The sequence below is a fragment of the Python bivittatus genome, unplaced genomic scaffold (genome assembly GCF_059951505.1).
Source record: "Python bivittatus isolate LINGU-HERP-01145 unplaced genomic scaffold, Pbiv_v1 ctg000350_np1212, whole genome shotgun sequence".
Lineage (NCBI taxonomy): Eukaryota > Metazoa > Chordata > Lepidosauria > Squamata > Pythonidae > Python > Python bivittatus.
This window is the reverse complement of record NW_028277074.1, coordinates 30,913,478-30,928,706: the sequence shown is the minus strand read 5'-3', so window position 1 is coordinate 30,928,706 and position 15,229 is coordinate 30,913,478.

The following is a 15,229-nucleotide window of genomic DNA, read 5'->3' as shown; positions in this document are numbered from 1 at the left end:
ATGCCTGCTTAGTTGATTAATGACTGGATTGATTATGGTTAATATAGTTCACCCAACATAAAGGCTTAAGAAAAATGAAATATAGAAATATGTAGTTACGAAAACCAACTAGAGCAGAAGCTCACACTGAAATTATTTCTAAGGTATTCTTAACTTGTCTGGATTTGGATAATATTTAGTTAGACTTTCCAATGTATTATATAATTTAGTCTCCTGTGGCCACAAATTGTTCTGTTGGATCTCCTCTAGGAAGAGCAGATCAGAAAACTGGATAGAACTGAGTATCCTATTTAAAATGAATTTTATATTATGTTCCCATAGTTTCTAAGAAAATGTGGCATAGTCTGAAAAGAGCTGAGTAGATAGTGCAAAGCAGGATTTAAAGGAACAAATACATGCCCTCAATCTCCCCTCCCTTTTATTCCCTTTGTTAGCATTCCAAATTATTGTTCAAAATGTTGATGTAAAATGTCAGCTTTCTAGAAATAATGTAAAAATATTCAAAAACCTTATACTGCAATATTACATTTATATTTAATTCTGAGCATTGAAGCATTTAAATAAAAGATATGTTTAAATAGGATTTTAAAAAGAAGAAAAAGTCTCCACATTGCCTGAGCCTGTTATGTGGCAGTCTTACTATCCCACTTGACTGCTCTGGGTTAATCATAGAAGTTGTTACATTGTTACTTATGTCAAATCCAATAAAGCTATGCTTAAGTAAAAATTATGTTATATATATATATTCTAGTTTATAAGTAAGCCATCTAATAAATGAAGCATTTGACATATCAAGGTGCAGGAGGATTGGTGCAACTGTGAAATGAGGTATTTCTAGACAGAATATTCTCTCTCTCTCTCTCTGCATGTGTGTGTGTACACACACACACACACACACACACACCCATAAATACCCTTTCAGGTTGAGCAATGTGAGGCAGAATGCAGAAAAGGAGTGGAAAATGTAAGCCAAAGAAATTAAAGGCTGAGATAAGATACAGAAAAGGAAATGTCGTAGAGCTAGTTTACTGAAACACCATTCACTATACCACTCCATATCTTTCTGTACTTGCTTCCATCAAGTCCACTGATGGAAACAATGAACATTGAGTGCTTCATACATTGCCTTAATTATTCCAACTTCTCACCTCTCTCTTTCTTTGAATGTCTCAATCATTCCATCCAACCATGACTTTTTTGATTTCCCCTTCCTCTCGAGCTATTCATTCTTCCTTCATATATTTGTTTGGCAACTCAGTACTCATTCATTCTTTCTACAAATCATCTCAACATGCTTCTTTCATACATGTTATTGATTTTGTATTCAGCCCATACTCAGTCATTTCCCATTCATTCTTAACCCTATCTTTTCTTGTTTTGTTACATACGAAGTATCCCATTTTACTGTTTTTATGTTTCTGATGACTTAAACAACTCTCATTTGCATATAAGGTGAGCAAAAGCACACTTTTATACAAACCATGTTAGTTTCTTTTGACATTTGTTCTTCATAACAATTCATATATTACTTACTATTTTCTACCAACATTTGCACTTTTAAAAATTTCTACATCCATTTTGCTATTTGTAGTAAATACAAGGTATACACATTCATCTGCTTTCTCCAGTTTTTGCTGTTGCTGTTATTGTTATTGTTATTATTTTATCCCACCTTTTTTATATATAGCTCAAGGCAGCAAACAAAGCTAATACTCCTGCCTTCTATTTTCCCCACAACAACAACCCTGTGAGGTGGGTTGGACTGAGAGACAGTGTCTGGTCCAAAGTCACTCAGATGGCTTTCATGCCTAAGGGAGTCCTAGAACAGAGTCTCCTGGTTTCTAGGCCAGGATCCTAACCACTACACCAAACTGGCTCTTTGTGTATAACTTCCAAATGTTCACTCTACTACTTTGGTTTTTCAGCCATTAATTTTGAGATTAATATTGCACCATAAAACCTAACATTCACTGCAAATCTTTCAGGTTCTCAGCCAACAAAACAGCACCAGCTACATACAAAAATACTTGTACATTCACATCCCCAACCAACACACCTCTAATGTCAGCACATGTACTTCTTATATTCATAACTACACTAATCAACTAGGGGACATCACATATCCTTGTCTGATTCTCTGCTTAATGTTGAACCATTAGCTGGTATTCCATTTACTCTCACACTGCTTTCTTTCCATCATGTACCACTCTTATCACAATCAGGAACACTATTCAATTCCATATTCACACAAAATGTTACATAATTCAACCCTTTTCACTTTATGATACATTAAGTACATTAATCCATTAAAATACATTAATGCATTAAAAAAGACAATGCATGTTTTTTCTCCCTGTGATGAAAGTGATAGGCAGGGCAACTCAATACCTCAGTAGGACTGATTTATTGAGAGAAGCAGATTTTGGCCTAGATATATGGATCTGGAATAATATTTCAATGATAGGCTCCTAAAATCAGATTAAGGATTGGGAGGCATCAAGAGAGTGAATGTTTTTTCATTGGATCTGTTCCATGTCTGATATTAAGGCATATGCACATAACACATTTGTGACATTCCCAGACTGGCTTCATACCCGTGATCCCGTAATCAGTTTTACAACTGAGCGATATTTTGATTCCATTGCAATTAGCAGGCAGAATGAGCCCAGCTTTCCAGCAGAAATACTGGAGCTTGGTGGAGTTGACTTCTAATTCCTGGGAAATCCCCCTCCCCATAGGAATACTTCACACTACCATTTCTAGACAGATGGCAACCACCCCCACCTCAACTCAGATTTTTAAAAAAGCAATAAATGATCGAATGTATCTAAAAAAGCAAACTTATCTTACAGTCATTTTTAGGGAAACAGTCTCGTATATTCTATTCTTTAAAAGTGTGTGTGTGTGTGTGTGTGTGTGTAGAATTGCTTTAATCAAGTAAGAAAATGCCCTATGCAAAGACATTGTTCGAAGATGCTATTAATGCTATTTGATTTTTATTTCTAATCAATCTTGTAATATGAGTTTTCTGAAGATATTGCAATGCATGAATGCATGATGCATGACGCATGGACACAAAGGGGGAGGGGATATTTTTCAAAGGTGTTTTCAGGAAAGAGTAAACATACCGGCATTTTTAAAAACATGGGTACATTACATTTGCAACTGTCCCAACAATTCCTGTCCATTTTTGTTTAGCTCTGGTACTATATCATGGAAGCCGAAAGCATGCAAGCACTAGCATGTTTAAATAGATTGCTTTTGTAAGAAAACAGAACAGAACAATACTTTTTTGTACCATGTATCACATTGTTCCTTTTATAAAACTTAACTGCCTTGAGGCTCTTTATCCCATTTCGTGCTGCACTGAATGGACAATAGCAAAAGCAAGGTAGGGAGGATTACAGCTACTTCCCTGAAGGAGAAAGAAATACCTGTAGTAGAAAAGAAATCAGTTGTTGGGTATTCTTAGCACTAGCGATTAACTACAAATCTATGTAGGGATGACCAGCAAAGGCATAGGAGTTCACCACAGATAATGTTATTCTAGCAAAGAACAAAGACACAATGATTCTTCTCTTAATTTCCACTCCCTTCTACCTTTTCCTTGAAGTGTAACAAACTGGTCTGCCCCAACTGCTGCATCAGCTGGGTCACCATCATAACAATTTAAATTGCCACTTTCTATTAAAAGGTCTAACTCCAGTTGGCTTCTGTGGAAAGTGTACTGCTCTGACAATGACATTAAACAAAAAAACCTCTCTCCTTCCAATGTCAATGAGAACACATTTTAAATAAGGGCTCAGCTACACCACACCAATTTAAACTACAGTATAGCTTTCTATCAAATAATAGATCCTTGATTTGTTTTTCCCCCCATCTTAAACTTAGAGAGAAACTCAGTGACAGTTTCTGTGATTACTGCAACAGATTTAAACTCTCTGCATGTGATTGTGATGTAGCATATAGATATTTCTGAAAGACCATTATTTTCAGCTGCACTGTAAAAGAACATTACATTAAAAATCTTAATTTATTTACCTGATGTTTTGTTTATTCATTTAAGGACATGTGGTTAATTATGCTCTTATTTTCCTCTGCATTCTTCAAAATATAATCTTATTTTATGAAAGGATTACTAGAGATCCTCAAAAAAAAAAAATCCTAGTATAAAATCCCAATGTTATAAAGGAGACAAATCTTTCTATTTTACATTTTGGATGCACTTTATTGTGCTTCATATTGAGGGACCAAATCATATAAAGATCCAGGTAAAATTTAACTGAATTCAAATTGAATAACTTCAACAAATATAATTTATTCTGTGTGTTACATAATCATTGTGACATTTAGCCCATCATAATGATGTATTTGTAATGGTATGTTGGAATGACCTTGGAAGACACAAGGAAGAGCCACAGACTAGACCACAGGCAGACAAGCAGCAGTTGAGTCCGCAGAAAGAATGGGGGCATGGAAAACATCTTAGAAGGGACCCTCCTTAGTTTCTTGGATTGTAAAGGCAAGTGGTGGGGGGGGGGAGAGATTCACATTCAGACTTGCAAGATTCTGTTAATGTAATCTTACAATAAAGTTAGAGCTAGGATCTCTGGGTGTGCTTCTTGTCTGGACTAACTCGCAAAGCTGACAGTATTTTTAAGATGAAAAATATATTAGTTGGTATATAGAGAGAAGAAGAAAGCTGTGGTTTAGCTCAGTGAGAACACGGCCAGCTCAGTGAAAAAAAAGATGAGCCAATTCATACATCAACATCAATCATACTTGCAGTCATTAATGAATTGCTCTTCTATTTTCATACCACAGAAAGCCAGAAATTGTCAGAATACTCTCTTTCTCACACACATTGGCTTCTTCCGTGACTGAGCATAGCTGACAAACTTGAAAAGCTTCATCCACTGCTTGTTAGCTCTGAATCCCCCAACCCATGTATCCTCTAATTGTCTTAACTTTGACTCCCAGAATTTCCCAGTCAGCATGCCACTCTGGAAGAGACACAGATTGGAGATAATTGGTTCAGACTCAGAACAAACCAAGGGAAAACTCAGTTTGTTCTTTGAAGAAACCAGAGCTCCCCAGTTTGACCAATACGCTAAAGAAACCACAAATGCAACCTTTTCTAGTCTTTGCTTGCAAGTTGGCTCAATTAAAGCAATACATTGCCTTGTGTCATGGGTGTAAATTGGGGGTGGGGGAATGTGACATGACCCCCACTTTCCCATAAGGGGGCATTCCTCTCAAGCCAAGTCCGTATTTTGGGCCACACTGCTAAGACATTTTGCAGTCAGACTCCGACAAGCACCAATTTGACAAAGCAATTCAGGGCAGCTGTGACATCCTAGGTTTCATTCAGATGCTATGTCTCCAACTCTTCATACAGCACCAAAATTGAAACTCCATTTCTATTATTTTGTATTTTCACCTACCATATTAAGGAGGGGGGTTGGACACCTTGTACTAGATATGAGCCTCCCTTGCCCATCTCTCAGGAAATTGACCAGTTTACACCATGGTTTGTATGTCAGGGAGTCAGCATCAAGTCTGCTTTCCTGTGATATGTGAAGGCAAAGGATATGTTGTTCATTGATTACCAGAACTACTTACCATTCATCTATTAACTGGCTCATTTTAGGTCTTGTTATTGCACAGATGGTTTAGCTGTGGCTGAAGTAAATTCTCCATGCCAAGATATGCCCTGCACAAAAGTTTGTTCCCTGTTGAGAAGATAACTTCTTATAACATGTGAATGCATTCACCGGGTCAACACACAAACAGTAGAACTGAAAATCTGGCTGAGGCCATAGTGAGCCAGTGCTAAGCAAAGCAGGTATCACTACAGCAGTAGTGTGCCTTTGCATAAGACAGCTTCCTAGGCTCATGAAATTGCTGTATTCAGTCCAGTGGCTTGGGTGGGAAGCCTAAGGAAGTCCAAAACCAATTCCAAGTATATCATGTTGGGGGGGGAAATCCCTAAATGTTAGGCTACTGAGCTATCCACACTCTTCTGTGCTACACTCTGAAACACCTACCTCTTCATTCCAGTCAGAGAGAAGCATTTCAGTTGTCTTTTATGTAAAGTATGAACATTTAACACCTCAAATAATATTGCAACTGAAACGCTACACATGGCAATAAAAAATAACATGTTTTATCAGCCAGATTTATTTTCCTTACTTCTGTAGGACAAAGAGTGCAAAAAACATAGACATTTCTCAGAGTGACAAGGAATTAGAGGGAATAACACAATTACAATTCTGAGGTATTGTTGGCTTCATTTAGTCGTTGAAGAATATTTGAGCCATAGTAATGGCTGGTATTTTATTTTAATAGCCTTTGAAGCTTTTTCCCAGTATATCAGAGAGTCCCTTATGTCATGTGCCGTATGCTTTCAGTGAAGTGTATTAGACTTGTTAGGAGTAAATGAGTCATAACATTTCAGCTCTCTCTGTTCTATTCTGAGTTGTTGTAGTTATTGCTCTGAAGGATATGGAGACAGTCATCTCAAGATAAATCTCTCTCTCTCTCTCTCTCTCTCTCTCTCTCTCTCCGACGGTTATAGATACAATTTTTATGTCTCCACAATTACATTTCTAACTTAAAAACACTCCACATTTTACCACTTTACAGCCAAGAGAAAGCAGCATCAGAAATCGATTCACATCTGACCCTCACAAGAATAATATGCAAGGTAAGGGGATCGAAAATAATTTTCTTGACAGAATTAGGAACACTTTCAGCATCCATTTTTCTTAAGCAAAAAAGAAGATACCCGCACTTATCAAACAGTCTGTGAATTCGGCGGTAATCAGGGAACCAGCAAGCAGGAGGAGAATAACATTATGACTGAGAGGCACAGATAAAGCAAAGAGATTATTTTAGGGACAAGTGGAGGAAAAAAAGGCAATAGAAAATAGAATGCGGCTTTAATACAGTTATGTTATGTGACAGAGAGCAAGCACATAAACATGGGTTGTGTAGTTAAAATTAATTAGGAATCTGGAAGGCTTTTGGCTTGATGTGATGTTTTCTCCCAGGGTTTTGTGGTGTGAAAATACTAAGGAATAATGACGTTACATTAATTGGGTACCCTCCAAACTGCATTTTAAACCAGTTAGAACCAGCATATATGGCCCCAATATACAGTTGTGTGAAAAAGAAAGTACACCCTCTTTGAATTCTATGGTTTTACATATCAGGACATAATAAAAATCATCTGGTCCTTAGCAGTTCTCAAAAGTAGATAAATACAACCTCAGATGAACAACAACACATGACATATTACACCATGTCATCATTTATTTTACAAAAAGAAAGCTGAAATGGAGAAGCCATGTGTGAAAAACTAAGTACACTCTTACTGCTTCCATAAGTATGTGTGATGGACTGGAATGGAGGAAGGGGGGTGAAAACGGTGCTCTCGTCTCAAGAGCAACGCTCTGGAGATAAGCGGAGGAAGCTGGCGCATCCCTAAACATTCCAGAAGATAGTGAATAGTTGTGCCTGGGAACTAGTGGTCAGTCTGAGAAGATTTCTGTAAACAGGCGCTGGCTAATAAACCTTGCTGATTGAACCTGCATGGTCTCCAGGAGTTCTTTGGGCTAGGCCTGACATCAGTCTTCTCAGACTGACCACTAGTTCCCAGGCACAGCTATTCACTATCTTCTGGAATGTTTAGGGATGCGCCAGCTTTCTCTGCTTATCTCCAGAGCATTGCTCTGGAGACGAGAGCACCATTTTCACCCCCCTTCCTCCATTCCAGTCCATCATAGTATGAAGAGGCTAAGTGGCAGCCAGGTGCTGCTAATCAAACGCCCTTGATCAACTGATCATCAGTAAGTGTGACTACCTCTATAACAGCCGAAGTTTTAGGAGTTTGCTGTTCTCGAGCATTGAGGTGTGTGTTAACACAATGCCAAAGAGTAAAGACATCAGCAATAATCTTAGAGAAGCAATTGTTCCTGCCCATCAATCTGGGAAGGGTTATCAGGCCATTTCCAAACAATTGAAAGTCCATCATTCTACAGTGAGGAAGATTATTCACAAGTGGAAAACATTCAAGACAGTTGCCAATCTTCCCAGGAGTGGACGTCCCAGCAAATTCACCCCAAGGTCAGACTGTTCAATGCTCAGAGAAATTGCAAAAAATCCAAGAGTTACATCTCAGACTCTACAGGCCTCAGTTAGCATGTTAAATGTTAAAGTTCATGATAGTACAATTAGAAAAAGACTGAACCAGTATGGTTTGTTTGGAAGGGTTGCCAGGAGAAAGCCTCTTCTCTCTAAAAAGAACATGGGAGCACGGCTTAGGTTTGCAAAGTTGCATCTGAACAAATCACAAAACTTCTGGAACACTGCCCTTTGGACAGATGAGACCAAAGTGGAGATGTTTGGCCATAATGCACAGCATCACATTTGGCAAAAACCAAACACAGCATATCAGCACAAACATCTCATACCAACCATCAAGCACAGTGGTGGAGGGGTGATGATTTGGGCTTGTTTTGCATCCACAGGACCTGGGCACCTTGCAGTCATTGAGTTGACCATGAACTCCTCTGTATACCAAAGTATTCTAGAGTCAAATGTGAAGCCATCTGTCTGACAGCTAAAGTTTGGCCAACGTTGGGTCATGCAACAGGACAATGATCCCAAGCACACCAGCAAATCTATAACAGAATGGCTGAAAAAGAAAAGAATTAAGGTGTTGCAATGGCCCAGTCAAAGTCCAGACCTCAACCGGATTGAAATGCTGTGGCGGGACCTCAAGAGAGCTGTGCATAAACAAATGCCCGCAAACCTCAATGGACTGAAGCAATGTTGTAAAGAAGAGTGGGCCAAAATTCCTCCACAATGATGTGAGAGGCTGATAAAGTCATACAGAAAATGATTACTTCAAGTGATTGTTGCTAAAGGTGGTTCTACAAGCTATTAAATCATAAGGTATACTTAGTTTTTCACACATGGCTTCTCCATTTTGGCTTTCTTTTTGTAAAATAAATGATGACATGGTGTAATATGTCATGTGTTGTTGTTCATCTGAGGTTGTATTTACCTATTTTTGAGAACTGCTAAGGACCAGATGATTTTTATTATGTCCTGATACATAAAACCATAGAACTCAAAGAGGGCATACTTTCTTTTTCACATGACTGTAACTGAAGGGTGCCATGTCTGGAAAGCTGCACTGTGTAAAAATACAACTATATAGGAATGCCATGTTGTCAATTTTGGATTTAAAGAATGCTGGCAGCCTGCAAGAGTCAAAGTGCAGAGCCAATAGCAAAAGTCCTAATGTACGATATAGTGAATTCCAAATGAAGACATAATCCTGATAATGGAGTGAGATGACTTCCCATCCTTGACGACCATAAGATATTGTAAGTTAAAGGCTTGCAGTGGTAAGCAATTTTAGTATTTTTGTTTCTATTTCTGTCTCGTTATACCTGTGAATGGGAAATAATGTTTCTAGACCACAAATGCTGCTTGAGAAACACCCATCTATCACTTCCTCGTGCTTAAAGGGCAATCTGTATTCTTAACAGAAGACGTTATTGGCTTGCCTGCCTTCTTGGTCCTGGGTCATGTGACAGTAGCATGCTTGCATTGTTATGTAAAGGAGACCAAGTGAGGAATTATTGGCATGCCAGCATTAGGAATTTAGAAGCCAATCAAGGTTTACCACTGACATAGGAACATGGGGAGATACTTGTATCTTGATTTTGTAAAGAAGGGAGATGAAAGTGTACATATGCACAGACTTTGTAGGGCAGAACAGGCCTTCAGTCACTGGAGCAGTGGACTGTCCTCTGTGCTCATATATTGGCCAGGTAGAAATAGTGATGATTGGCTGATGGGTGGGGAGAGAGAGGTAACGCATTGTCTACTTGGTAGACAAGCCTCACTACTTGCCTTGCCTGGCCCAGACTCTCCTATCCCAAACCTAACTGGAAGAGATTTTTCCTCTTATTTTTGGATCAGCTCCAATTGTTAATCAATAAGGTACTGGTATTCTATTGCACATGCAGCCTGCATCGGCATTACCAACCTATATTACCCTCCCTTCTCTCCACAGCTCACCCAGTTTACATCCTAGCCACTGTATGCATCTGATGAAGCGAGCTGCAGCTCCCAAAAGCTTATGCCTTTTAATAATATTTGTTACTTGGAAAAGATACTACTGATTTTTTGCCACAGAAGTGAAGGAACTCTGCACACAAATCTGGACCAAATTCTGTGTTTATTTTGCCCATATTAGGAGCCTCACTGTCAATGTGAAGAAAGGAGTTGCTATTGTGGAACATCGCCAGCAGAGGGCCAGAAAACCAGGGGTCAGCCTGCCATCACCAAGCCCCACCACTCAGAGGGGTTTCGAGGCATTTCCATTGTGAAAAAGGATGCTGTTCAGACAAGACAAGACACACACAGTCCCTGGCATTAACCTTGCATCTGTCCCATTTGTCCTTTGTGTAACTTCATCCATTTGGGAGACAGTGTGCCTGTCCTTTTATGTTTTCCCTGCCATTGACCAAGGCTACTTGTCAAACCTCCCAACTTCACCTAGACACCAAGGTAGTTAGAAAGCAAGGGGGAGAGAAAGCTGGATGTGCCTCAACAGGATGCAAAAGCTGTCTGTGGGAATGAGAATAAATAAGATGGGTTTTTAATTTTTTCCCCCTAAAATTAATTATACATTGTTTCATTTGACTGAACTGTGACTTTTTATAATTTTATCTTCTTAAATTACCTTATTCAAATGTATCTGACATTATTAGAATAGCTATATGGAAGGTAGAGATTAGAATATTTAGTGTTCAGTGTTCAGTGCATGCCTAATTTGTCCATCATGCTAAGCCATCTTTTGTTTATCTATGCTTATTGAATGAAACACATTTAGTTAGGTTTCCATAATATGCCAAACCAAAATAATCCATAACTTAGGTGATGTGTGTAACCAGCCATAACATTGAGCTATATTGCTTTGAAATGCCTCAACTGCAATTGGAATACTGCTGAAGCATCAGACTACGCTCTGGGATAAACCTTGGCATCCAAGGCATGAGTCACTCATGCCCTAGTCATCTTCTGTATAGACTATTGCAATGCACTTTACATGGGGCTACCCTTGAAGAGTATCCAGAAGCTACAGCTGGTTCAGAATGCAGCCGCGTGGGCAATTTTGGGTGCCCAAGGATGGCACACGTAACACCTTTGCTGCAGGAGCTGCATTCTGGGTGCCAGTTTGCTTTGAGATCCAATTCAAGGCAGTGGTCATTACTTTTAAAGCCCTACATGGCATGGGACCAGGTTACCTGAGGGGCCATCTCATCCCCATTATATTGACCCATCCCACCCAATCAGGCAGAGAAGGTATGTTGCGGACCCCATGCACAAAAGAATGTCAACTGGTGGGGCCCAGGAACAGAGCCTTCTCTGCCATTGCCCCTGCCCTATGGAACACTCTTCCCCCAGAGGTGAGGCAGGCCCCCACTCTCCCAGACTTCTGGAAAGGGGTGAAGACCTGGCTCTGCCAACTTGCATGGGGCGTGAGGAGGAGTAACCAATCCTGGGGGTGGTTCGCACCCTGAAGAGGCTCCTGTAGACTGATAACTTTTCATTTACCATCTATTCCTTGGAACACATTATTTATTTAAAAACACTGTTTTATTGTATTTTAATTAGTATTTATTCTTGTTTTTATTGTAAATCGCCCAGAGTTGCTCTTTGAGTAAGATGGGCAGTGACCAGATTTGAAAATATATACACACACACACACACACACACACACACAAATATATATAAACAAATAAGTAGTTGTTTATATGTATACAAATAAGTAGAGAGACTCTGGGAGAGATTAATGAGAAACTGTACAAGTTGATACTTCTTAGTATCTTAATTTTGGAGGGAAACGTAACCAGAACCAAAACTCATTTTTTTTACAGCTCTGTTCAAAATCAATCTGATTGAAGTTTAGAATGAAGAGAATTTTGCTTAATTAAGTAAAGAATGCCTGTTGTTATTCTTTGATTTGATTGCTTTTTTGTTTCCTAGAGCTGACTTGAAACAAAAATGTTAAAAAAAAGTTATGATTTTTTCAGGATCTTGACTATTTTGAATCTCACTTCCTAAAAGAGAGGAAGTATAGAAGCAAGTCTCAGACAGTAACTTGAATATCCTTGGACAGTTTATTTATTTTTGAGAAAGCAGAGAGAGAAAAAGAGAGAGATGATGTTCTTGTTCATTTGTACACTTGTTTGTTCTGTTTATAGTTCTGTAATTATTTGCAGGAGTAAAATTACCACTATAATTATATCATTATTATGCAATTATGGCTGTATTAATTGAGCAATTATATGAAGCCAAAGTTCATTAATACAGCAAAGAAGTTGTCTTCACTGAGCATCTGAGGTGCAAAGTGAGGAAGGAAAGGACGCTGCCGTTACAGGGAAGCTACTGGCAAGCAGTAGGCATGAAGATTTTCAGGTCACTGATGAAGAAAAAAAAAAATGGTTATTTAATAGTAAAAGTAATAATAATGAGGAGGAGGAGAAGGAAGAGAATCAGCTATAGTTAATTAGAAGAAGGGGTGATGAATTCTTCGAAATGGTTTTATCTTATCTGCTGACATTCAAAACATGGCAGAATCTGACTTCTAAGATCACTGCCTGCAACTCCTGGTAAAGATGTAAGTCAGTGTTGTCCAAGCTTGGCCAGTTTAAGATGAGTGGACTTCAGCTCCCAGAATGGCTGGCTGGGGAATTCTGGGAGTTGAAGTCCACTCATCTTAAAGTGGCCAAGTTCAGACAACACTGACGTAAGTCAAAAGGGCCCTGGTAGTCATCATGATAGGAAGGTGGCTCATTAGTCTGCCTTCTGACGAGGTATCCTCAGTTCTGGAAGTGACCCTGTTAGCAATATACAGTGCTTCATTATATGGTCAAATAATTCCAATCTAGCACTTTAACCATTACAGAATAATGGTGATGTGTAAATGTTTTATTTATTGTTGTTTATTATTGTTGTTTTTCACCCACTGTTGACTCAGTGAACAGTGTTGTGGACACTGTTGACTCAGTATGAACAGAAGTCCACTTATGCAATATTGGCTGGAAATCATCATCACAGTCACATTAGCTAACAATCACACATTCAGTTTTTCCAGTCAGTCAAAAATTGTGGAAAAAATTAGTTTTTTAACAAAGCACAGGACAGTAGACAAGCTGGTAAGGTTTCACTTATTCACATCTTAGACATATCCAAACAGCTTAAGACAGCAGTAGGAAAATATTTCTCTTGGCCATTTCATCACTAGGGCTTCATAATATCCTCTAGCATTATCCAGCCATCACTCAGGTCATATAAAGTCTGTCCTCTACTACTAAGTTGCCACCATAAGGATTGATGTGAGAAAACACTATAATTACTAATGAGGAAATGGCCTACAGTACTGTTAACATTTGAATCATTTGAGTCCAGCAAATGTTACCACTGTACAGTATGGAAATTTTTTTTAAAATCCTGTATAAGTAGACTCAAAAAGATGGAAAGAGCAGAAAATATTAAAATGTACATCCTACCCCCACCCCATAGTCTCTGCTTACATATACAGTATGAGTACAAATCAGCTGCCTTCACACCTAGACTTTCCTTCTCGTTGGTGGACACCTTCTTCAATCTCTCCCTCTCTCTTGGGAATCAGAATGACATTTCACTTAGCAGAAGGCTCTCCTTGTTCTTGTCTTTTTGCAGTCTCTTCTAATCCTGAGCCAGCTCCAAGCAACCATCATCCATATACTGGCTATGCAAGGGGTACTAGCTTGTGAACCCCCACTTTCATCTTCAGCAAGAGAAGCTTGTAAGTCATTTGAACTTAGTTACTTTGACTGGCTGAAGTTGCTTCCTTTCTAGATTTACCTACAGTGGTTAAAAGTGTCATCCTAGGTAAGAAGAATATGTTAAAAAAAATAAATATAATTGCTCCCTGAGTGCTTATTTTCTAACTGGAATCTGTTAAACTAGATGTGACAGTTTGAGATCAATTGCTGGGCCTCCAGCTTGATTGTTTGGAAAGGACAACCAATTTAGTAAATGAAGGTAGTGTAGAAAAGAAGGAGCCATATCTTTGTGCTGTTTTCTCCCTTCTGTCTGGAACGCTGGAGCTTGAAGCTTGGGTAAAGTTCCAGTCAGAAAGATGCTACAGAATACAACTGTCAGACCTGGGCTGCAAAAATCTTGATGATTGCTAAGTAGTAACAAAGTTAAGACATTTCTATACTGCCATCTAGTGGCCATCTGGATGTTTGCATTGCAGGTCTGGTAGATTTAGTACAAAGGGAAAAGATTAAGCCAGGGATTTCCACATTTGCTATATAGTAAATAGCAAGTATATAGTATATAGTACTATGATCCACTAAAATGATAAATGAATTTGTGTGATACGCTCCCATGAATAAATGTATTGATTTTATTGAGGTTAGGGTTGGTCAGGAAATAAATCTACCACTTCCATTTACAGAGTTAAATTTTAATGTATATCACAGGATCCTCAATGTATATGATACCGCATCTGCCCACTGGGCTTCCATAGGCAAAGCGAGGAGCAAAGCTTGGTGTGATTTTGCTCTGCCTGTACTGGCAAACCTACAGCGCTGACAAAACTTGTTCCCACTTTCTCTGGCCAAGCCTGAGCTTGTGAGCAGGCCCTGTAGGAAGCAAAGTCCAGAGTGAGTTTTAATAGTGCTCTTACTATATCTGAGCAAGTGTGATCAAGCTTTTATAAAATGTGATTCCTTCAGAGGTCCAAGCCCACAGTTTGAGAACTTCTGGATTAGGCCCTAGCTCCCACCCTGCCATGATCCCAGACGGTATCTTCTCTCCAACCCCACCTCCAACAGTGTTTTTTTTCAGTTACATTAGAGATGGTGACTGGCTGTTTAGTCCTGGAGTACTTCCAGACCTAATTATATAGTTACCAGATTTGCTTTTTAAAACTAGGTGCAGGTTCTCATTCACAGAAACATTTACTGGATTGCACTGTAAAAGTGTTTTCACATTGCATAAGACTTAGACAGATTTCACCCTTAGCTTGTAAAGAAATGCTGCATTGGGTAGTCTACTCATTTGAATTACAGATGCCTCTGCTTCACTTTTTGATATCGTCTTAACAGCAATCAAGCGTTTGCGTAGATGGCATGAGACTAACAGAAAGACA